The sequence below is a fragment of the Symphalangus syndactylus genome, chromosome 3 (genome assembly GCF_028878055.3).
Source record: "Symphalangus syndactylus isolate Jambi chromosome 3, NHGRI_mSymSyn1-v2.1_pri, whole genome shotgun sequence".
NCBI classification, from domain to species: domain Eukaryota; kingdom Metazoa; phylum Chordata; class Mammalia; order Primates; family Hylobatidae; genus Symphalangus; species Symphalangus syndactylus.
The window spans coordinates 50606207-50630407 of NC_072425.2; positions in this window are offsets into that span (position 1 = coordinate 50606207).

Sequence of the window (24201 nt, forward strand, 5' to 3'; positions counted from 1 at the left end):
CAGAGGTAACCTTGAGAATGGAAACCACGTGTTAGGGCTCGAAGAAAAGCTAGAAACAATCTAGGACATCGGTCACGAAGCTTCCATATCACTAGGGTACCTCATTTCTACATTTTTCTGATGTTACCAGTTCAATGCAGTTACACCAACCCTGCATGCTTACTTATGGATCGTTTTTAAGTCAAACTAAAATAAGTTATGGGTTTCTATCAAGAAGTAGGATTTCAGAATCCTAAGGAGTCTGATGCTTCCTTCAGGTCAGCCATTCAACCAGCAAACAAAACACTGCTCAAAGATTGATGACGACCAGTCCTAAGAGGGCCCAACTCCTTTCCCAGCCCTCCCCATAGGACCCCAACAACAGAAAGCAAAGTAGGAAACAAAATGGGGGGAGAGCAAGGACCTAGAAATTAGTTCAACGGAGTAGGAAAAAGCCTAGCTGTGACTCAAATATTTCAGTAAAAACGATTAGAGACAAATTTAGAATACTTTAAGTGAAACTAGAAATACTTTTTAAAAAAAAGTCTTGCTCTGTTGTCCAGGCTGGAGTGCAATAGCACAATCTCTGGTCACTGCAACCTCCACCTCCCTGGTTCAAGCAGTTCTCCCACCTCAGCCTCACAAGTAGCTGGGATTACAGGTGCCCACCACCATGCCCAGCTACTTTTTTAGTAAGATGGGGTTTCATCATGTTGGCCAGGCTGATCTCGAACTCTTGACCTCAGGGGATCCACCTGCCTTGGCCTCCCAAAGTGCTGTGATTACAGCGTGAACCACTAGACCAGGCAGAAATACTCACTTTGAAATCACCCCTAATCCTATCACACCTAATTTCCTTGCTCTTTTCCTACGCATCTTCACCTAAATCAGTGCACATGAAATTGATGCATTTTTGCCACAACTTAAATCTCCAACTTTAAAGAACTGTACCATGTAAGGTACCTCAGAAAACATACCCAACCATCTCAGTTCATAAAGGAAATTTAAAGCCCCAAGTATGAGAACATCCCTAGAATCCGCTTCCTTCCTTCCACTGGAGCAAGGGGTTGGGCAGCAGAGGGGCAGGATGGGAAATTCCACTGAATTTCCTTTCAACCTTCACACCTCTGGAGACGTTTAAATGTATTACTGCTCATGATCAGGCAAGGGTGGTTCACACCTATAATCCCAGCACTTTGGAAGGCCATGGCAGGTGAATCACTTGAGGCCAGGAGTTCAAGACCAGCCTGGCCAATATAGTGAAACCTCAACTCTAATAAAAATACAAAAAATTACCTAAATCCCGTCTACTTTACCCAGGAGGTGGAGGGTGCAGCAGTGAGCTGAGATCACACCACTGCACTCTAGCCTGGGAAACAGAGTGAGATTTTGTCTCAAAAAATAAAAAAAATACTACTGTTCAAAGTAGTTGGAAAAAGATGGAATGCTAATGCACAAATTCCAGTCTCATCCCTAGAATGATAAATGCTCAAATTAAGACTAGTGAAATGAAAGATAAGAGTTTTTACAAGGTAGTGTCTGCCTGAGCAGACTCAATAATTACTCCAGTAAAGAAAGGAGGCTGTCCTGGCCAGCACACTTTGGGAGGTAAAGGCCAGAGGATAATCAGGAGTTCAAGACCAGTCTGGGCAATATGGTGAAACCGTCTCTACAAAAATAAAATCAGCCAGGCATGGTTGTGTGCACCTGTAGTCCCAGTTACTAGGAAGCTTGAGTCCGGGAGGTCAAGGCTGCAGTGAGCTGTGATCATTTCACTACACTCCAGCATGGGTGACAGAATGAGACCAACTCAAAAACCAAACAAAAAGGAGGGTGATCCTGAGCAGTTAATTGTCTGTACAGTCACACAAGTGTTTACAAAAATGGAAGAGCTGGAAATGGCTCGCGTCAGCTTTATTAATGTATCTGTAAATGATCGTCCAATCACCAAATTATTGCTAATGAAAAATGAGACTAAGAACTAACAAATCATAATTACAAATGAAAAATACATCTAATACTGCAAGGATGGGGATAAGGGTTAAGGATGACTTAAAAAGCACAAGTTTTGAAGTATGCAGTGTTTTTATTGAAAAGACGTATAACTTTAACAAAATATGTAACACCATTACCCAGTCAAGACAACCATTTTCGTTTTATTGACCTTCCAGTTCTTGTACATATTAAACAGACAAATCACTGTTACATACCATAATAAGCAGCAGCTCAATTACCCATTCCCAAACCATGCAATTCCACCCCAACTGCCCCAAATTTTAAATCCAGAAGACAAACCTACAAAAGCGGCAAGATAAATATTTACAAACATTGTAGAAAAACAGCAATATTTCAAGTTTTGTTAAATTCTTTCCTTCAGACATAACGTAGACATAGACGAGGAACAGTGGAGAGTCTCTGCATCACAGAAAGAGAAACCTGAGCAAAAACAAAACCATGCTTTCTAAACTTTCCAGTGACCCCAAAAGGGAGAGACACTAGCAACTAAGTATACTTCAGAAGTCTCAAATTCTCATTAGTTGACTTTCAGTTATCAATGTCAGCACCATGCTGCAGTTTATAAATCACTAACGCAAACACTGCTTTCTTTGGTATTCTTGCAATGTTTTCATTTGAGAAAACCTGCAGAAAGAACTCTGCTTACACCAAAGCAAAGTAGCAAGGAAACAGGTTACCGGTGAATGATAAGGCCCTAAGAAAGGCAGCAGGTCGTATAGTTACCTCCTTGTGGGCAAAATCCCTGCCCTAAAACTATGCAACCTACTACCTCTTCCTAGGAACCCACTTTTTTTTTCTTGCTGGTCTTCTACTTGGCAGATGAACTTCAAATTAACCTGTTAAATTAGGTCATGTTCTTTGAGTTTTGTTTCAAATTCAAACTCATCAGAATTCTCTCACTAATGCTTTTGAAAAATTATCTGGCCATATGACTTTGGTAAAAAGCCACAAATATATGTGCTTAAAATCCAACCTCAAGTCACAAAGGCACAAGAAAGTAACTACATCACAGGATGTAAGCCAGTAGTCTAATACTCAGCCCACCATATATTAATGGAGTCACTGACCTTTAACATTTAATTACCAATTTTTTTTTTTTTTTGGACAGAGTCTCGCTCTGTCACCCAGGCTGAAGTACAGTGGTATGATCTCGGCTCACTGCAACCTCCGCCTCCCGGGTTCAAGTGATTCTCCTGCCTCAGCCCCCCAAGTAGCTGGGATTACAGGCGCCCACCACCACGCCCAGCTACTTTTTTGTATTTTTAGTAGAAACAGGTTTTCACCATGTTAGGCAGGCTGGTCTCGAACTCCTGACTCAGGTGATCTGCCCACCTTGGCCTCCCAAAGTGCTGGGATTACAGGCATGAGCCACCACGCCCGGCCTAATTTTTGTATCTTTATTAGAGACTGTGTTTCACTACGTTGGTCAGGATGGTCTTTAACTCCTGACCTCAGGTGCGCCACCCGCCTCAGCCTCCCGAAGTGCTGGGATTAGAGGTGTGAGCCATGGTGCCCGACCCAATTACCAACATTTAAATATCAAATTTCATAAACTCTCCCGTCTCTCCTGTTAACTGGAAAAGTAGGTGACAATGTGTATAAACCCTGCTTGCTACCTATCAACCAGAGTCAATGAATTTACTCTATTTGCCAGTTACAGCTAGCCCTTCCTGGGCCTCTGATGGTACTTCAGTTTTTGACCCCTGAATTAAAGTAAACAGAAACAAATTCTGATCATGAATTTTATCATCATTAAAAACAAGCTTTCAGAGATAGTCATTCTCTCCATAAAGGCATTTTTAAAGTTTTATTTCGATTTACTTACTCTGCTTAGCTAATAACAATGTCCTTATGTAATTAATAAAACATATAAATTAATTTTTCTCCAGGGCTTAATTATTAGATAAGGATACGTTTCCAACTGAAGGTGGCAACGTTATGCTGGAAGAACATGTGTCAGGAAAACCACAAAATTTCATGACTGTACTTGCTACACTTTCAGCAAAAGAGTTATACATATTTTCAATTCAACCAAGATTAAGCCAAAGAGAATTCTTAGAACATTCCCACTCTTCTCTGGCACATCAAAAGGCAACAAATGTCATTTTCTCCCATGTTTTCATGTGCAGTTTAGAACAAAGACCAATTATCTATGCAGCTGTCCACAGTGGATAAAACAAAAAGCATGCATTTGGTCCAGAGTAAGTCACCTGGGTTGGGCCCATCCAAGGAAGCTGGATGTTTCTACTCTCATGAAAAGTACCAATGGCACTGCACAGTGATAATCTTAGATATTAAGGATAAACACAAATTTCTCCTTAAATTTCCATTTATTGGAAATGATTGGAGAGGGAGAGAACTTCTCCCTCACCTCCACACTGTCTCTTTTCTAACTCTTCTTCCAACACAAAATAGTTTAAACAGCAAGCACTTAGAGAGCTTTTAGCCTTGCTTGCTGATTACAAGGCCCAAGTTAGTGTACGGTTTGCCCATCGGAGGAAAGCTAAAACCATGGGCCTTTCACGGGTGTTAAAATTCAAGAAACCTTTTCCATCATTTTTTCTATTTTCTTTAAAGTAACAACCTATGGACTTCCCCATTTGACATTTTCAAGTGATCCCACTGTGTGAATTGAAGGACTACTTCAGGGTTTGAGGGCAAAGCTGAGATCTTAGCAACTTACCAGTGAGCAAAGGTAGAACCCAGAGCCCATCTCTCCTTTTCCAGGCTGCTGAGTAAAGTCTGGCTCAATCAACCTATCAATGAAGCAGTGCTTACAACATTCTCCAAGACCACCCCAAACCCAAACTGGAAATGAATCATGACTAATCTGGCTCGTTTTGGCTCACACAGTGCCCTTCCAATTTGTATTTACCTTTACCACCCAGGACCTCACCTTGGACATGTGTACCAGGATGTAAGGCAATAAACCTATTCACAATTCCAAAAGGGCCTGGTCCTCTATTAAGATCTCCTGAAGGCTACTTACTTTCTCTACTCATTAAGATTTTTGCTTAACTTCAAATTTCTGAAATATACCGTATGTGAAAAATTTAAATGTTAATCTCTGTGCCTACTGTACTACTTGAACAGAGAAAATTAACTGGTAAACTGTAAATACAAACTGTCAAAATTAATTCTTGAGTTTTAATATCATCTAAATAAAAACAAAATAATGCAGCAAGTCTACTCCTCAGGGAAGGCAATAGATTGTATAGTTATCTCCTGAACAGGGTAAAATCACTACCCCACAACTATACAATCTACTACCTCACTCTGATAGAGCAATCTTTTCTTCTGGAATGGAAAGTACAATCTCTTTCAAAAGAAAATTTCAACATAAAATTATCAGCATCAATCAAAATAAAAAAAAACATTTATTCTGACACAGAGAAATAAGACAAGCAGCAAAAGTTTTCCCCACCCCCATCCAGTGTACTTGCTACAGACTTTCTAAAGTAATAAATTTTCAGGCCATAAAGAAATGCTGCACTACATCTTTTTAGGACAAGTTAATCTTAAATATTGTACAATTAGTTAACTGACTTTCTATCAGACCGCCTGGATGCAGACTTTTCTATCACGTTAGGAAAGACAGTAGATTGTATAGTTATCTCCCAGTGGTGGGTGTGACCCTAAAACTATACAACCTACTACCTCATCCCACAGTGAAGAGAACATCCAGGTTGAATGATGAAAAGGAATCACAGTTGAGCACCACAGGAAGGCTTTTTTTCCTCCTCGGTAATCCTGGTTTCCTGTGTGAGTGACAAGAAAAAAAGTATTAGACCATTTTCATTCACTTATGTTGAAAACAAAGTTTAACTGAACATTTTGGCTACATGCATAATCTATGCTGTGGTTTCATTTCCTGTATTTCATTAATAGTATTTTAAATGCTTGGTTATCTGAATCCACTCCTAAAACCATGTATTTACGAGATTCAGAAATCACCCTCTTACCACCACCTTTTACTATTATTAGCTGCTGGTTTTCTTATAGTTCCTACAAATGAAAATGCATGAAATAACTTATCCTTCTTTAAGAAACAACAAAAAATCATTACAGAAAAACGCGACAGCCTCTAATTAAAAATCCAATGACTTCAAAACCCAAAAAGTCCTGTACATCATGCATAATCCAAATGCACTAACGTACAACGAGGTAATATAAAAAATACACACAAAGAGAAACTAATTTTAAAGGAACCTACTCATTTATCCCATGCCAGCAAACACTAAGTGGTCTTATTAGGACTAAATCAAAGATAATCACCTGGATCTGATTCAGGGTCAGGATCCTTTCCTTTAGATAGAAAGGTAATATGTGGATTGAAGGCAGAGTCCAAAATCTTTAATAACCCCAAGTAATCTAAACTGTACTATTACTCTTTAATTTACAGACTTCATATTTAGGAGGTAGCTACTACAAAGATTATCTTTTAAGATAGGGACTAAATTTATTTTGTAGTGATTCAGTAACCAAAAGCACTAATTTTTAAAATTACAAAATGTAATAAAAAAATACAGCTCAATATAATAGAATTTAAAGACTAGAAATAAACCCATACATGGGTCAACTGATTTTCAACCATGCCAAGACAATTCAACTGGGAATTGTTTTTTCAACAAATAATGCTGAGATGGCTGTATATCCACATGCAAAAAAATGGATTTGCATTCTTTGTAAATTGGTGTGCAAAACATACCACATTAAAAAGTAACTTAAAACAACCTAATTTAATGGTAAACAAAATATTTTAATAGATATTTCACCAAAGATATGACTCATAAGCACAAATGGCCAACAGGCACATGAAAAGATACATTATTCATTAGGATGGCTAATAAGATTAATAAAAGTGTTGACAAGGATGCGGAGAAAATTGGAACCCTTAGATTGCTGGTGGGAATGTGAAATGGTGCAGCTGCTTTGGAGAACAAAACTTGTAGACAAGTCAAACAGTTGTTATTAAGTGGAATCAGAAATATGTATTTGGTCTTTGTCTCCATTTGAAAATCCTGGCTGGCATACAGCTCCTAAAACCCTCAGAATTTTCCAAGTGATGAATGTCTGTTTAATGCTACTGAGTCGATTGGTGGCTCCTACAGTTTCAGGAGGCGGATGGTCACCAGAAAGACCAAGGTGTGCTTAGAGGGGTGGAACTTTCAGCCTCACCCCCTCAACCTCCAGGTAAGGCAGAGAGGACGGAGAGTAAGCCAATCATCAAAGGCCAATAATGTAATCAATCATGCGTAAGTATGAAACCTCCATAAAAACCCCTTAAGTGTCAGGGTTTGGACAGCTCTGAGTTGAAAAACACATCTTCATGGCAGGAGGGTGGTGTAACCCTAACTCCACAGATATAGAAGCTCCTGTGCTAGGAACCCTCCTGGACTTCAGCTTAAGGACCTCTTCATCTGGCTATTTATTTATATCTTTTATAATAAACTAGTGATAATAAGTGTCTTCCTGTGTTTTGCGAGCCATCCTAGCAAATTATAGACCCAGTGGAAGAAGTTATGAAACCCCCTAATTTATAGCTGGTGGGTTAAAAATTCAGGTAGAAACGTAGGATTTGAAACTGGCATCAGAAGTGGGGGCAGTCTTATGTGTTTGAGCCCTCAACCTGTGAGGTTTGTATAACTTCAGGTAGTTTTAGAATTAAATTTAACTGTAGGACACTCTGTTGGTGTCGAGTTGAAGAATTGATTGTTGGTGTCAGAACTGGTTGGTGATGAGTAAAAAACAGTTCACCATATGACCCAGCAATTCCATTTCTAGGTATATACTCTAGAGAACTGAATATGGCTGGGTGTGGTGGTGCAGGCTTATGGTCCCAGCTGAGCTACTCAGGAGGTTGAGGCAGGAGGATTGCTTGAGCCTAGGAGTTAAAGGTTGCAGTAAGCTATGATCACACCACTGCACTCCAGTCAGAGCAAGAGAGTGAGACCCTGTCCCTCCCCGCAAAAAAAAAAAAAAAAAAAAAAAAAAAAAAAAAAAAAAAAAAAAAAAAAAAAGCAAGAGAATTGAAAAAACATGTACTTGAATGTTCACAGCATTACTCATTTGGAGTCACTAAAAACCAGGGTTCAAATCCTGGCCCTACTACTAATTCTCTGCCATTGAAACCTTGCAAAAGAAATTTAGCTGAAGTCCCTCAGCTTTCCTAGCTGCAGTATCAATACGTCTGTAAGAAAAAGGGAAAGATTTATTAATACCATATATCCAAAATATGTAAGGCCCCACTACTTCATCTCTAGATGAAAACTGGTGCTAAGAAGCTTAATAACTTGCCCCAAATTAGAGGAGACCGCACTGCATCACTAAACTATACTACATCTGAGACCATTTCAATTCTACAAGGCCAGGTTATGCAAAGTAGGAACTTGCAGACACACTTGTCCCTGAAGTCAGGCCCTTTATAAGCCAAAATATTTCCCATGAATCAGCACTGTCCTTACTTTTATTTTTTACTTTTTTTTTTGAGACAAGGTCTTGCACTGTCGCCCAGGCTGGAGTGCAACGGTGTGATCTCGGCTCCTGAAACCTCCACCTCCTGGGTTTTCAAGCGATTTTCCTGCCTCAGCCTCCCAAGTAGCTGGGATTATAGGCGTGCGCCATCACGCCCAGCTCATTTTTGTATTTTTAGTAAAGACGGGGTTTCACCATGTTGGCCAGGCTGGTCTCGAACTCCTGACCTCAGGTGATCTGCCTGCCCGCCTTCACCTCCCAAAGTGCTGGGATTACAGGCATGAGCCACTGCACCCGGCCTAGTCCTTACTTTTAAAACAATAACAGCCAAAAAAAAAAAAACCCAAAACCAAACAAAAAAAACAGCTAAAAGAAAAAGCATCTGGGCCGGGCGCGGTGGCTCACGCTTGTAATCCCAGCACTTTGGGAGGCCGAGGCGGGCGGATCACGAGGTCAGGAGATCGAGACCACGGTGAAACCCCGTCTCTACTAAAAATACAAAAAATTAGCCGGGCGTGGTGGCGGGCGCCTGTAGTCCCAGCTACTCGGAGAGGCTGAGGCAGGAGAATGGCGTGAACCCGGGAGGCGGAGCTTGCAGTGAGCCGAGATTGCGCCACTGCACTCCAGCCTGGGCGACAGAGCGAGACTCCGTCTCAAAAAAAAAAAAAAAAAAAAAGAAAAAGCATCTGGTACCTCTACTACAATCCTCAACCTCCTACTGATTTTCTCATTTAAAACATGTTTGAATCCTCACCAAACATTCAAAAATACATATTTTTCCAACCCTGGTGTCACATGCTTACTTTGTATTATTCTTTCTCAATCCAGCTATGTAAATAAATACCATATTGCTAGAAAGCATTCTGGTAATTTACATACCAAGTGCTATTAACATGACCCTCAATTTTTTGAAAAGTATATGCATATAAATAATCCAATAAATAATATCGTGCACAAATCAATACTCTTACTCTGTTATTTTATTATATATATAAACTGATATTTATAATCTGATGGTTCCCAGCCTGCAGTTCAGAAAACACTGATTACAGCAAATGGCGGAAACTAAAACCAAACAGCTGAGCAACCTTCAGTTAGGGCTAACTCTCATAAACACTGAACATAATCCATGAATTTATGGATTACAAGAACCCATGGAAACATTCATTTGGAAGTTAATTAAAAGCCCTAACTAATCACAACTATGTAATGCTTGCGTACTGGGAAAGAGCGGGTTGATAGCTAGTATACATTTAGGACTTGAAATTTTTCTGTCTACAGTTAATGCTGGCTCCCCATTTACTATGTCCTTGGACATACCACCTAATTTCTGGGCCTTTGTTTACTTCTTAGGTAGGATACTATTAGCCTTTGTTTACTTCTTAGGTAGGATACTATTAGCTAAAATTATCAGAATTTGAGCCTTCTGATAATTCTTTCTTAAAAAGTAACAAAAATACTTTTATATCCACTTTCTATCCTTATTCACGTACTACCTCAATCTTCAGCTGGAACTACTCTCTCATTAAAAGTTCTGGCAACTGGCCAGGTGCGGTGGCTTACGCCTGTAATCCCAGCACTTTGGGAGGCCCAGGCGGGCGAATCATGAGGTCAGGAGTTCGAAACCAGCCTGGCCAATATGGTGAAACCCCCTCTACTAAAAATAAAAAAATTAGCCGGGCGTGGTGGCATGTGCCTGTAGTCCTAGCTACTCGGGAGGCTGAGGCAGAAGAATCGCTTGAACCTGGGAGGTGGAGGTTGCAGGGAGCCGAGATCACGCCACTGCACTCCAGCCTGGGTGACAGAGCAAGACTCTGTCCAAAAAAAATTACGGCAACTGGCCAGGCGCAGTGGCTCACGCCTATAATCCTAGCACTTTGGGAGGCCCAGGCGGGTGGATCACCTGAGGTCAGGAGTTTGGGACCAGCCTGGCCAACATGGTAAAAACCCATCTCTACTAAAAATACAAAAATTTGCCAGGCGTGGTGGCAGACACCTGTAATCCCAGCTACTCAGGAGGCTGAGGTAGGAGAATCGCTTGAACCCAGGAGGCAGAGGTTGCAGTGGACCAAGATCGCACCATTACACTCCAGACTGGGCAACAAGAGCAAAACTCTGTCTCAAAAAATATATATAATAAATTATTTAATTAATTAATTTATGGCAACTAAAAGTCAAAATTCAACTTAGACAAAATGTATCTTCAACTTATTTCATTCAGCTCAGCATACCAGTACAGGAAAATGGTTAAGGGCAATGGTTTCAGGGTCAAGCAGCTACTTAGTGGCTGTGTTCTCTCATCACCATTTGGGGGAACTGTAACATCCACACCTCATGGGGTTGCTGTCAGGACTGGGATACACGCAAATAAATTGAATGACTGAGAAATTAACTCAACAAATGGCAACTGTACTTAATAAATTAATTTGACAAACTATCCTAACAGTAATTTTACCTTTCCAGATATATCTGTGATGGTTAAAAATACTATCAATTCAAAGCATGCTACAAGCAGGCAAATCTATCAGTTACAGACTTGTCTATATGTACATTTACATCAAGTAAGTTTTCATAACTAAGTTATTAACATTCACATTCCTAATTTCATTTTTGTAATGAATTTGTTTCAAACTGACATAAAAATTATTTTTATGGTGTACATAAGATAGGTTTATATTATAGCTAAATCAAGTTAATTAACATATGTACTATCCCCATAGACTTCTTATGGTGAAAACACTCAGGAACACATTCCTAACTTTAAAATATTTTTAAAAATAGCTTCCAATTACTTAAAACACACTAAACTTTAGTCCAAATGCAAGCATACTCTACCTTTTAAGCACTTAATATCTAGTAAGTTTAAATTTTCTGAGCTAAGACATTTCCCTACACTTTTACATTAATTTAAATACTCCCATAACAAAGTAGCTCAAAAAGTTCACAAGTAAACTATTTCCTCCGGTCTCATCTTCGTTTCATATGCTGTAATCAAATACAAATCAAAATTACAACACTCGCTACTTTGATTTCTTTCACTCTCAAATAGTTGAATTATCAACAAAATTATCCGACAATGATGCAGGCTGAGTATTACATTAATAAGCAAACTCTCCGATAGTATTTTGCTTCCTTCGATAGAGCATATGCAACACACGAGATAATAAATTCTTTACAATTATAAATAAGTTTCTCTGAAGAAATTTAACCTAATTCTACTTTAAGATCTTATTTCCTATTCTATCAAACATCACACTAACCCTGAGATTAAGTCTGAAATAGCTAAGTACTAGGTCAGGTTTCCCAAAAGGACTATTCCTTATTTCCTTTCACTCTTAGACACAGAGCAGACACTGAAGATAGTCTTGAAGAATATCCAACTTGGCTGGCTTGTTCTGCTTACTGACCATTATACATATACCATTATTTCTCAATCCTTTAAAAATCTTCTGCCTTCCTATCCTCCATTATATTGTTATGTTCCTGGGTTGAAAAAACCACTATGTAGTCTACACATCCCTAAGCCAAGAAAAAAAGTAGGGTCTAATTATTTAATCTAGATTCTACAGTTTACTATAATTAACTGTATCCTTAGTAGGCAATTCATAGTCTATACTGCACAACAGTGAAATCATTAAGAAATGAATTCTAAGCATTCGAGAATTATATATTTGGCTAATAAAAATATGGGGTGGGTTTCTCAGGTGACCAGAAAAATATGGGGTGGGTTTCTCAGGTGACCAGAAAAGTACTGTAACTTCCTGTTAATGAAAAATTCACACAAAGTAGAAAAGTATCCTCAGGGGACTGCTTCCAGGATACCTCCTCCTCCCAGAGGAAAATCCTCGGATGCTCAAGTCCCTTATAAAATGTGGTGTCGTATTTGCATGCAACCTACACACATCCTCCTACATAGACTACTTAAAATACTTAATACAATGTAAAAGTTATGTAAATAGTCGTTATACTATATTGTTTTTGTTCATATTATTTTTGTTGTATATACTTTTTTTTCCCCCAAATATTCTCCATCGGAGGTTGAATTCAAGGATGCAAAAATCCTTGGATAGGAAGGCCAATTGTGCTTAACAGAAGAGCAAAATGCTCCCCACTTGTATTCATTATGTTATGGTACAACAAATCATCCAAAATGTCTTATTCTTAGAGAAGCGAAAGAGACTTAAAGGTATAGCTGTCGGCTTAAATTCTGCATCTAGAAAAGGCCTAAGAAATCACCTGATTCGGCCAGGAACCTGGTGGCTCACACCTGTAATCTTTGCACTTTTGGAGGCTGAGGAAGAAGGATCACTTGAGCTCAGGAGTTGGAGACCAGCCTGGGCAACATAGTGAGACTTTCTACTACTGGGGAAAAAAAAAAAAAATCACCTAATGCAATTTCTTCACAATTGAGATGAAGCTGTGGAGAGAGAGAACATTTTTGGCTGTTTATCTGAAACTACAACTATTCAGCTAGAGAAATCTAATTTTTTTAAAAACAGTGCACTAGAACTGCACTGTTCATTTGGTAGCTGTTAGTCACATGTTGCTACTGAGCACCTGAAATGTGATTAGCCCCAAGTGTATGTGCTGCAAGTGTAAAACAGTCTGGATTTCAAAGACTTAGTACCAAAAATAGAGTAATGGCTCTCATATTTTGTCTGTTTATTTAATGAAGCCCATTCTTAAGTGATTATACAATGCTTAGAATACCTACACAGGCAAAAAGCATATAATGATCAGTCCTGAGGTCACATTAGGCAATGCTGACAACTCATTACTGGGGATTCGGATTCTTCTAGTCTCATCTAGACATGGACAAATAATTGGCAATTAATATTCTGGGATGGAAAAGATCTCTTAGAGTCTAAAGAAAAGCTTCGCAGGCTATTAAAAATATTATGATTAAAACGCATACTGGTCATGGATGGCAAATTTATTTCCCAACTTGTGAAAACTGAAGTGAGTGGCTCATGTTCCACCAAATATAAACAGCCCATTTAATACTCCTTAAAAAATATTAAACTATAATACTTTACACAATGCTATAAACGAGAAAAACACCCTACAGAAGTTGTTTTTCAACTTTTGACACTCAGCTTCACAGGATTATTTTGCAGGAATACACACGTGTCGAGCTGAATCAACACGCTATTTTGTATTCAATTGAATATTTTCTACTTTTTAAAAAACTCAGATCACCACCCACTAAAGTGACTTCATGACCCTATAACTCAGGACCTACAGTTTGAAACACTAGTTTGGCGCCCTTAACACTCAGTAATTCCCATATGAGTAGTTATTATACTTACTATCTTAGCTATTAAAATAAAAAGTACACAATGTCTTGTGTACTGCTCTCTAAACCAAAAAATGTCTAGTTAATGATAACAGGAATAAAATGACCCTAAGATATAAACGTTTGAGACTAACTTGTTTAATACTTATTTCTTCACTCAGTAAAACTGAACGCAGTTATTTACACATTTTCGTTTTAGAAATGGTTTTGTTTCACTCCACTTTTCATACTTGCAAGATTAAGTGTCTTCAAGTTCAACAGAGCTTCAATTTAAGCGAGGGGAACCCACAGCCTGTCTACACATAAAAATAGTCTGCAATTGTCACTGCAATGTAACTATCCAAAAAAGTTAACTTTTTCCCTCACACTGTAATCGCACCTAAGTGATACACTTTAAAATGATATTTAATACCACTGAATTTACAAGACGTCAAGAAATTTGTCTATTCTCAAAGTTGAAGTTTCAAAGTAAACTTTCAACAAGTATGTATAATAAATCATTCTCACAAAACCCAAAGTAACTTCCAAGTTTTTACTTCCCTAACTACACATACTTCCTGAATATACAGTAAATAAAACCAGAACCCGCCAAACACCAAAAGAATTCTGGATATAAACAATTATTTCCTAAACTACACACAAATTTGGAATTTGACATTCAATGTTCTTACACTTCAGGCCAACGGAAATAAGTGCAAAAAAATGCCACATGATGCTTTAACTTTAGGAACTGCATGCCAAGAAAGCAGTATTTATCAATGAAGTTAAAAAGCAAAACTCAACCGGTCTCTTGATTTACCTCAAGATTTTAACATTCACTGTCTTCCCTGCCTTTTTCCTGTCTGCCCACCCTCTCGTTAGTCAATTTTTTAAACACCGGAAAGCTGAAAAATACACACCATTACCTGTGACACAGAATCTACCGCAAAAAGTTGAAAGACCGAAGGGCATTACTGGCCAAGGACATACAGGTTACCACATTCCTCATACGAGAGCCCGCCCAAGAAGTTTATTAGCAAGCCTTCTGAGAGGCACTCGGTTCCAAGAGTTTGCAGTGTCGACTCAAAAGGCCAGCGCTGTTTCCGGTGACACCGAGTCGCAAATCTCCAAGCCCCGTCCCCCGGGATACGATTTCCTCCCGCTCCCGCGTTCCCCTCCCCCTCGCCAAGGACGGCTGCCGCAGCGGACCTCCAGCCGCAGCAGCTGCTTCAGGAAGGGAGGCTGCACTTGGCCGCCGGGAGCAGGGGCAAGCAGCCAGCCACGACTCTCCCGCCCTCCCCGCCCGCGCCTTCCCGCCCTGTCCCCCCGCCCCTCGCACTTCCTACCTTCCCTCCTTCATCCCAACCCCCAAGGCCAAGGTCTCCCCGGCCCACAAACATGATAGCGGAAGTGACGTCAGAGGCACCTGGCGGCGCCTACAACCAGTCACGCCACAGTAAGAGGCGGCGTCGGCCAACAGGCGCCGGCCACAAGGCGGGCCTTCCGCCCGCCCCAAGTTTGATTGAAGCGGGGGGAAGGGCGGGGTAAGGAATGTGAAGAATGACCCCCCTCCCCCGCCCTGTCGGTGAGGAGCTGGGCGGGAAGCGGAGGGGGTTGGGGCCGGCCCCACGGCGGCCACGCGGCACCCCTCCCCCGTGCCCCGAGCGCCCGCGACCTCTGCTCGCGGCCCGCCGGCCCCCCGCCCCCTGGAGGGGGCAGGCCGCCCCACGAGTCCCAGCCCGCGCTAGCCGGACGGGCGCGGGCCGGCCCACGGCTCTCCCATTCTGCCCACCCGCTGCCGCGAGTGTCCGGGAGATAAAATGGCGACGGACCCGCGCTCGCCGCCGCGTCCGCCATACCCACCTCGCGTTCGCGGAGAGGGCCGTCGCCGCCGTGGAAATGCCCCGGCCCTCGCGCCCACCGCCGCTGGGAGAGCAGTGCGCCAGGACCCGGATGGAGGCGCGGGCGGGCGCCGCCGCGGCGGCCTGAGGGGAAGCAGCGCGGGCGCCGGGAGGCCGATGCAGGGGCGGGCGCCGCGGAAAGCGCGCAAGCCGATTGGTGAAGCCGTCTGATTGAGGTGCGCGTCGCTCTTTCGCCTTGGCCTAGCTGAGCTAGTCCGTCCCCTCACTGGAGGGCGGTGGCTGGGCCCGCCTCGCGCGGGGTGGCCACCGTTGGGGAGGCGGGTCTGGCCCGCCCACCAATGTCATCTCCTTCTTTCCTATTGGAGGGCTGAGAGAGTGGCGGGGGTGGTGTCCTCCAGGCCCTGCCCTTTGCGCGTGATGGGCTGGCTGTGTCACGTGGCCGCTGAACGCGCTGCCCGCGGGGCGGGGCGGCTGCTTTGCTCCCTCAGGCTCCTGGGGGCAATTAACACGTGCGCGACCCGGAAGGTCCGAACGCTGTCGCTCGTGCAGCCTCGGGCTCTTCTCCGTCAACTGACCGTGTTCCCTCCAGGAGGCATCTGCGCCTCAGTTTGCTCATCTGTCAAATGGAGGAGTTGTGTCCGCCCAATCTTTTAACTTATTCCTTGACGTTTTGGGGTCTGAGGGTTTTTTTGTTGTTATTTGTTTTTTCGAGACACGGTCTCTCGCTCTTTCTCCAGGGCTGGAGTGCAGTGGCGCAGGTCACGGCTCACTGTAGCCTCGACACCCGGGCTCTAGAGATCCTCCCACCTCAGCCTCCTTGAGCTTACTTTTGTTATCTTTTCCAACCCATGTTTTGAAGATTTTTGTCTTCAAACGTTTTTCAAAGCAATCATTGATTTTGTTGTTTTAAAATTGATCCAAAGCCCAGTTCCTCCATCCCCATTACAACTTTCTCATGCTAGGACTCTGAAATCACTAGTTAAGGTGTCCTTTGAGGTCTCTGCCGGTTCTAAGATTTTATGACTGGGAACCCCAAGACCTAGGCTGTATGTAGCTTTGCTTTTTGTAATTCATTGTGACTGTGTGCAACACTTTAAAAAATGTGGGTCCTTGTCTATAATAGAACTATGGGAAATAGTACTTGACATGCTGTACACTTATATTTATGATCTCAGGTGGTGGTATCGGCTCCCCTTTTAGCACTCATATTAGTGCATGCAATAAGTGCCAAAGGAGTTTGTTTCGTTTTGTTTTTAATGGGGACTTTATTTTGTGAGCCAAAGTGAACAAGAAACAAGGGGGGGGAAACTTGAGCTTGACCCATGGGTAGGATTTGGGGAGGACTTCTTGAGGTTGGAAGATGTATTGAGAAAGGAGAGAGCAGGCCCCAGAGCTAGATAGAGTACAGTTCAGGGGAAGAGTGTGGTTATGCTGCAGGGGATGTGGAACTCTTCAAGGGCAGAAACTGTTTTGTTCTTGTCTATGCCAAGTACCTAGCACAGCAGTAGGGTAGGATTAAATGATATTTAATAATGGTGAAGTAGGCTGAAGTGGGAAGAAAGTATTAGCAAATAAATCAGGATATCGTTGGATATCAGAGTTAAGAGGTACTGTGAGCTTCAATTAGAGATTGGTAGTAGAGGCTGGTGGGCCAGTGTGTTTTAGAAGAAATAAGAAGCGTTATAGCACTATGAGCCCTTCTGACGTTTTCTTCATATGTTCATCGGAAACTTCTTGGTGAGTTTGCAAAAGTGCATATGACATACATTACCCTTTACCTTCCTATCTGTGCTTCATTTTTTACCCTTGAAGGTCAACTAAATGACTCTAAAGTAGAATCCATTTGGAAAATGTTAATAGATTTGACAATGTAAATGAAAACTGAATTTTAAAAAACTTTGAAGTTAAAAGACAAAAATTGGAAATATTGTAAAAGTCTAAAAAAATCTCTAAGAGACAAAACATTAATTTGAATGTCCAGTGGTTAAAAGCAAGGATCTGGAACCAGACTGCTGAGTGTGAATCCCAGTTCTGCCTCTTCCTAGCTGTACAACTATATACTGGACAAGTTGTATATCTTTTCTGTGCCTCAGTTTCTTCATCTATAAAATAGGGATAACAATACTTACCTTACAGGCTGTTGAAAAGATTAATATAAACATTTTAAGAACTAAGAACAGTGCTTGGTACACATAAGTACCACGTAAGCATTTGCTAGTATGTTATCCTTAATAAAGTGGATTTTTTTTTCAAATCAGTAGGATAAAGTGAACACTCCTATTAAAATATGGACTGTTTAAAAGGATGTGAACTGACAATTAACAAAAGAAAATGGCCAATAAATGTGAAAAGATGCTCATCCTCACTAGTAATCAAATAAAGCAAAGTTTTAAACAATGAAAGCTTTCTTGTCTCTTAGTTGATCAGTGGCATTGTAGAAGGAAACACTGGAGGCATTAGTATAAATTTCTGCAAGTCTAGGGGCCAATTTGGCAGCAAGAATTGGAATCTTTGAAAGTGTTCCTTAATCCAATATTTTGCCACTGCTAGGAATTTATGCCTAGAAAATAACAGGACAAACATACAAAGATCCTCCACAGGCTGTTCATCATCTTGTTTATAGTAGCCTCAAATCACAACCATCTACCAGTACACCATAGGTGACTGCATAAATTATGGTCCAAACATGCCATGAAAAGGTATGATCGTGGCCAGGCGTAGTGGCTCACGTCTGTAATCCCAGCACTTTGGGAGGCTGAGGCGGGGGGATCACTTGAGGTCAGGAGTTTGAGACCAGCTTGGCCAACATGGTGAAATCCCATCTCTACTAAAAATACAAAAATTAGCCGGGCATGGTGGCGTGCGCCTGTAATTCCAGCTACTCGGGAGTCTGAGGTGAGAGGATCGCTTGAACCTGGGAGGCAGAAGCTACAGTGAGCTGAGATCATGCCATGGCATGCCAGCCTGGGTGACAGAGTGAGACTCCATCTCAATTGGAAAGAAAGAAGAATTTCAGCTTAAAATGTTCTTACTCCTTCAATAGAACCAAGATACTAATGGTTGACAAATATCTACAAGTCAAATCAAAGCATTTGTAAACAACAGGGGAAATAAAATTCATTGAGCTGGAACTTTGTCTTGCTCTCTCTTGTGCACCCAGTCACCACCACAGGGCCTAGCACCTGACAGGCATCCAAGAGATACAGACAAATAAGGCTGAGGCAGGAGAATCGCTGGAACCCGGGAGGCAGAGGTTGCAGTGAGCTGAGATTGTGCCAGTGTACTCTGGCCTGGGCAACAGAGCGAGACTCCGTCTCAAGGGAAAAAAAAAGTTCTCATGGTAATGTAGATCTGTGTTTATTGATATGGGAAGATTATCGGTATATACTATTTATTTAGGTTTTTTTTTGAGACAGAGTCTTGCTCTGTCACCCAGGCTGGAGTGCAGTGGCACGATCTCAGCTCACTGCAACGTTTGCCTCCCGGGTTCAAGCAATTCCCTGCCTCAGCCTCCTGAGTAGCTGGGATTACAGGCTTCTGCCACCATTCCCAGCTGATTTTTGTATTTTTAGTAGAGACAGGGTTTCACCATCTTGGCCAGGCTGGTCTTGAACTCCTGACCTCATGATCCACCCACCTCGGCCTCCCAAAGTGCTGGGATTACAGGCATGAGCCACTGTGCCCGGCCAGGATATACTATTAAGTGAGAACTAAGGTTACAAAAAATTTGTTTGTCTTAAACAACAGTTAGCTCTGGAATTACTCCTGACCTTTATTTTTTCTCTCTCTCTCTCTCTCTATATATATATATATATGGATTCCTGGCAGTATGTATTGCTTTCATAACTAGGAAAAAATATAAAAATAAAAGCCATGCCAGTGACCGATAGTTGTTCCCCAGTATCCAGTGTCTCCTTTTTCTATAATAAACAGAAACCCAGTTTTTTGGTGATGGTAGAATTAAATTACCCCCTGAATGTACCTGTGTGACTAAGTTCTGGCTGGTGAGCTGTGAACAGGATGGAAGGGGGTCCTGGATTCCCTCTCTCTCCTGCTTTCTGATTTCTAGCTACTTGGGTGTAATTGGGGTGTGGTGGAGAGCCACTGTGCCCACCACTTGCAAGCAGCAGTGAAGAGCTAACCTGAGTCCCCTGGTAGCATCACAGGGCACCCTCTACACAAGCTTGGACTTTAAGTGAGAAAGACATGACTTCCATCTCATATAAGCCCCTGAAATTTGGGTGTACTTCTGCCAGAAGCTGGCCCGATGTGGCAGACATGCATGTGGACATTTTGTGGAGAGAACATGCAGCCTTTAGTACAGAACAAACATGAGTGAATGTCCAGCAACTCCATTTCCTAGGAACACCTTTGGATAGAGACTCCCTATTTCAGCTAGATCATACCTAGGAAAGTGATTTGGGACTGCTGAGTGATAAACAGAGCCTGGTTGTCATTAATGATCATTATTTGGCAAGGGATAGGAAGAGCATGCATTTCGCTGTCTGGGATCAAACAGAACAACCTGCTTGCAGAGCAAAGCAGCCCATGGTATTCCTTGGGTTCAAGTCCGAGCATGCTCCCGTGTCCAGCCTGGGCCTCCCTCTCCATTCGCCACTCCTGCCACTGCTCAGGTCACTTGGCATGCTTGTCCCATCTTCGTCTGGCTGGTCCTTGTCACCCAGATGGCACCTGAACCTCCCCTATTTAGAGAGGACTTTGCTGGCCACCCAGCCTAAATCTCCATCTTAAATCAGATTTCACCGCTCTGTTTTTGTAACATTATAACGTTTTGGCACTCTCTGGCTCCATCTTGCTTGTTTTATTGATGTTCTACCCTCATGAGGGCAAGGAACTTGTCTGGCATGTTTTCACTACTGTATCTTACATTCTAGAACAGGGCCTGGCAAACACAGTAGGTACCCAATAAATCTCTCTTGAAGAGTAGAATTAAAGGTGAAGAACTGGCCAGGTGCGGTGGCTCATGCTTGTAATCCTAGCACTCTGGGAGGCCGAGGCAGACAGATTACCTGAGCTTCGGAGTTTGAGACCAGCCTGGGCAACATGATGCAACGTGGTGAAACCCCACCTTTACTTAAAAAAAAAAAAAATTAGCCAGCCATGGTGGCACGTGCCTGTAGTCCCAGCTACTCAGGAGGCTGAGGCACAAGAATCACTTGAGCGCAGGAGGCAGAGGGTTGCAGTGAGCCCAGTGAGCTGAGATCACACCACTGCACTCCAGCCTGGGTGACAGAGGGAGGCTCCACCTCAAAAAAAAAAAAAAAAAAAAAAAAAAAAAAGTGGAGGCTGAGCTTGAAGGATACAAATAAAAGGAGTGGCCACAAGGGGAGTCTAGCTCATGAAAGTCAGGACTCACAGAAAGTATGAATAAGTTGAGGGAGAAGCAGCTGGCTGGGTCCAGGAAGAGAACTGGGCAGAGATGCTGAGTAGTGAGTAGACCAGCAAAATCTTGCAGCTGAGGTTCCTAGAGTAGCCAAACCCCAAACCACAGCCAGAGGCCCCTTGTCCCTAAGGCCTGTGTCCCAGAGGCCTTGCCATCTCATGATTACAACTCTATCTGTCTATCTGTCTTCATGCAGCCTTAGGACAGAACCCTCCCTCTACCTTTCTTAAACTGGACAAACGAGTCTCTTTTCCTTGTAACCAAAACAACTAAAGTAAAGCAAACACATACTCCTGGAAATTGTGACCTTCACCCTCCCTAAGCCCCTTCCTCTAGGAGAGATTTAGTTCTCTGCCTTTGTGTAGCTGCTCCCCTCCAGCCCTACACTCATCACATGGTGTTGGAAAGATGAGTTTGCCTCTTGGTCTCCCAACTATTCACAGGTTAGACTTCCTGCTCTTATTCCTGAATGTGATAGTTTTATGTGTCCGCTTGACTGAACCTCAGGGTGCCCAGATATGTGGCCAAGCATTATTTCCAGGTGTGTCTTTGAGGGTGTCTGGAAGACAGCAGCATTTGAATTGGTGGACTGAGGAAAGCAAGTGGCCCTCCCCAGTGTGGGTGGGCAGCATCCAATCCATTGAAAGCCCAAATGGAACAAAAAGGTGGAGGAGGGTTGAATTTGCACTGCCTGTTTGAGCTAGAATATTGATCTTCTCCTGCTCTCAGTGCTCCTGGCTCTCAGGCCTTCAGACTCAGACTGGAATCTACACCATCAGCTCTCAAGTCCTCAGGCCTTTGAACTACACCACCAGCTAGCTTTCCTGGGTCACCAGCTTGCAGATGGTAGATTGTGAGATTTCTCAACCTCCATAAATCACACAGGCCAATTCCTCATAATAAATCTCTTTCTATCTGGATATATCTCCTCTTGGCTCTGTTTCTCTGGTGAACCCTGCCTAATACACTGGGTCTTCTGCAACAGTCAGCCCAGGTCTGTCTTAGCACAGAGCATAGTGGATGTGTTAACCATGAGGGTGATGTCTGGATAGTGCCTTCCAAAACCTCACCTAGGAGCCTCCCATTTTCTGTGTGCTCAGAAGAGCTGCCTCTTGAAGAGTTACAGCAGAAAGAGAGAAAACCCACAGCTGGAGGCTCCAGGCATAGTGAATCTCCCCAGGGATCATTCTCGGGGTGGAGTGGACATTTATTATATTTTCTACCTACAACCAGGGGTTTGCAAACTGATGATGGCCTGAGGGTCACATCTGGTTCACAGAAGTGCTTTCTTACACCCACGTTATGTTTTAAAGCTATTTTTAACTAGCTGACAGCATACAAAAGAATCAAGACATTTAATAGGAAAAAAAAAATCTAGATTTCTTGCTTCTCTCAAAAAAAATTGGCATCTCTGGCTACACTCAGCCTACATTCCAACATGACAATATTTTCTTTATGTGCAGCGTGGGCTCTGCTATTTGTCACAGTCCCCATTGAGCCTGCTTCATTCTTACTACAAGCCTGGCCCCTGAAGTCATCTAAATTTGTGTCCTCTGGCCTGGAAGCATGCCTCTTCTTTTGAAAGAAGCTCCTGCTCCACTTAGTTGTGGGATTGTGGTCTCAGCTGTTAATCACAGTACCTTAACCACAGAGGTGAGTGGGTAACACACACTGGTAAGTCCTATAAGGGGACAGTACCTCAATAAGGCCAGTGTCCCTTCCTGGAAATGTAGTAAACATGGACTGGGAGAAGGAAGTCCTCTTAGCCACAGATCCCAAGCTGTAATGACGTGTGAAAAGAAGTCAGCCCACAGCAGAAAAAGCAAAGCAAGAGTCAAGAAACAGAGACAAGGCTGGGCGTGGTGGCTCACGCCTGTAATTCCAGCACTTTGGAGGCTGAGGCGGGCGGATCACAAGGTCAGGAGCTCGAGACCAGCCTGGCCAATATGGTGAAACCCCGTCTCTACTAAAAATACAAAAATTAGCCAAGTGTGGTGGTGGGCTCCTGTAGTCCCAGCTACTTGGCAGGCTGAGGCAGGAGAATGAATCGCTTGAACCCAGGAGGTGGAGGTTGCAGTGAGCTGAGATGGCGCCACTGCACTGCAGCCTGGGTGACAGAGCGAGACTCTGTCTCAAAAAGAAAAAGAGACAAAAAACAGAGAAAGAGGTGATGATAACAGCTGAGTCCCCACATCCAGGCATCCTCAAGGCCACTCCATCCCTTCCCCATTAAGCATCAGAAGCTGTACATTTCCCTCTTTTCTCACCTGGAGCTGGATGGAATTTCTGTCACATGCAACCAGAGATGTTACTAATAAAGTGGTTAGGAGGAGGACTGGCTTGAGAGTAACATCTAGAATCCACGTTTCTACCATGCAATTTGCGATTTTGGACAAACTGCTGATCTCCTTTCACCTCAGTTCATCTGTCTGTTTGGTCGGCACTGGGCACTCTAATGCTTATCTCCTCAGGTGGAATGGAGTTCTCATAATGCAATGTATGTAAAGCATTAAACTCAGTGCTTGTGCATAATAGGCATTCACAAAGTATTTCATAAACACTGAATTTTAAGATAAATGTTTAATAAAAACTAGTAGACTGGAAAGAAGAGTGAGTAAACTTCTGGAGAATTGTAATAGTGGTTTTTTTTTGAGATAGGATGTCACTCTGTCACTCAGGCTGGAGTGCAGTGGCACGATCATAGCTCAATGAAGCTTGGAACTCCTAGGTAAAGCTGTCCTCTCACCTCAGCGTCCCAAGTAGCTGGAACTACAGGTGGGGGACACCACGCTAGACCATTTAAAAAAAGAATTTTTTTTTTTTTGTAGAGACAAGGTCTTCCTATGTTGCCCAGACTGGTCTCAAGCTCCTGGCCTCAAGTGATCCTCCCGCGTTGGCCTCCGAAAGTGCTGAGATTACAGGCGTGAGCCACCACCCCAGGCCAGCAGTGTTCTTTAAGGTGATGTTTCCAAATCAGTACTGCTTTCAGAGACTTGGGAATATCCTACAAGAAGCCAGGCCTCACCCAGATGGACTTGAATTTGTTTTACGGCTCACTGTTTAAGTAAATGTGTGATCCTAAACCAGTTACTTACATTTTTTGACCCTGAGTGTCCCCCTATAAGGTGGAGATAATAATTCTCAGCTCTTTTAGTTATTTTGAGAATTAAATTAACTCATTAATGTAAAGG